Genomic DNA, 2,258 nt, shown 5'->3' on the forward strand with positions numbered 1-2,258 from the left:
CACTGCTCACTTCTGTCTTTTATATCTCAAGAGATTGCCTCAGGACACAATCCAGTCTTGTAAACTGAGTCCTGCCTCACTAACACAACTGCCGCCCATCCTCCCTCACTAACATCATAGAGGCAGGATTTACCACACATGGGAAAATCACACAATACCAGGAATCATGGCCCAGCCAAATTGATACAGACATTTTTGGGGGGACATAATTCAATCCATGACAAATAGAAGTTTTTTTTTCAAAGTTAAGAATATAACTGGATAAATTTCTTCATGAGTGCACCCCAGCAAGTGTACACAATTGTGCGTTGTTAACACACTACAAGAATGCTGATGTAATTGGCTGCATGAGACCTTGCGGTGCACAGAGCCAGGAGTAGAAAAACCCGAGAGCCCTATGTCTGATGTTAAAGCAGCCTTGTCCATTTTACCCCTGTGTTTTGAAATGAAAGCACTGGGAAGCACTGATTTGGATAACTTATTACAGATAAAAACTAAACAAAATAAAAATGCTCAAAGATATAAAGCTATTACCTAACCTGTATTATCTAAACTGTAAACTCCTTGTTGGCAGAAACTATGGAGCCTTACAGAAGCCCCTAGGTGGCACAAACAGTTAAATGCTTGCCTACTAGCTGAAAGTTTGGCAGTTTGGACTCACCCAGAGGCACCTCAGAAGATAGGCTTGGTGATACGCTTCCTAAAGGTCACAGCTTTGAAACCCTATGGAGCAGTTCTACTCTGCACACCTGGGGTCACCATGAGTCAGTATCGACTTGACAACAACTAACAACAACAACAACAGGGAGTCTTACCCATCTTTGTGTTTCGTCTTTGTGTTTCATAGCTAGCAAGGTGCCTGCTACATAGTAAGTGTTCAACAAACATTTGGAAATTAGTGCTAATGAGGATTAGTGGCAACAAATGTGAAACAAACTAAACTTGAAGAATGGAAATTAGTTAACCAGAAAAAAAGAGAAAGTGAGAATTTAAAACGATGTGCAACAACTAATGCTAGCAGACAGAAGGAGTAAGTCAGATACATAGGAAACAGAAGAGATAGGCAAGTAAGATGTAACAATAATGTATTTGCTTTCATACAATAATGTATTGGATCTCATGAAACCATTAATAAAAATTACTATCTCACATAATTTTATGAAGTTAGGGATTAAAACCATCCCAAAAGGAAAAAAATAGTAAGACTATATCTTAAGCATAAATATTTGAATTAAAAAACCAGAAGATTTTGATTTTTTTTGAGGTTTGAAATTTTGATATCTTTATTTTTTTGAAGTTAGTTATGCACTATTGATGTTCTTTTTTTTTTAAAAAAAAAAAAAAGCTATGTTATAGAGTTTTTGGTGAAAATTTAAACAGCAACTTAGATTCCCATTTGATGATTCCCACACAGATTGTTCAGTGACATTAGTTACATTTATCACAATTGGTCAACATTCTCTCTTTTTCTTTTTGAACTGTTTCTACATGTACAATTAATTTAGTGACATCGATTACATTTTTCGAGTTGTGCAACCATTCTCGTCTTCCTTTTATGAGTGTTTCCTCCCTCATTAACATAAATTCACTGTCTCCTAAGGTTCCTATCTAATCTTTTGAGTTGTTTTTGTTAATTTGATCCCGTATAGATAGTTCTTAAAAGAGCATAATGCTCAAGGCAGACCTTTTTTACTAGTTGAGCTAAATTATTGTTAGATTTTAAGAAGACTTCAAGGGATATTTTTGGTTTAAGTTTTAAAGATTATTTTAGGGCAATAGTTCCAGGGGTTCATGCACCCTCCATGGTACTCCGCTTTTTATTTAAGTTGGTTCTGTTGTAATGTCACCCATCTCATTTCTTATTAGGGTTATTTGCTTCCTCTCATGCTTTTCTTTTGTCAATTTGGCCAATGATTTGTCACTTTTATTGATCTTTTCAAAGAACCAATTTCTGTTCTTGTTGATTCTTTCTTTTTTTTGTTCTCTGTTTCATTCAGCATCCTGGTGGCACAGTGGTTAAGAGCTCAGCAGCTGCTCAACAGGTTGGCAGTTTAAACCCATCCACCACTCCTTGGAAGCCCTATGGGGCAGTTCTACTTTGTTCTATAGAATCACTGTGAACTGGAATCCAGTCAACAGTAATGGGTTTGGTTTTAGGTTTTGGGCTATTTCATTAACTTCTGCCCCAATATTTGTTATTTCCTTTCTTCTGGTGACTGTGGGCTTCTTTTCCTGCTCTCTTTCCATCTGTTTGAGTT

Source organism: Trichechus manatus, unplaced genomic scaffold, assembly GCF_000243295.1.
Source record: "Trichechus manatus latirostris isolate Lorelei unplaced genomic scaffold, TriManLat1.0 scaffold00032, whole genome shotgun sequence".
NCBI classification, from domain to species: domain Eukaryota; kingdom Metazoa; phylum Chordata; class Mammalia; order Sirenia; family Trichechidae; genus Trichechus; species Trichechus manatus.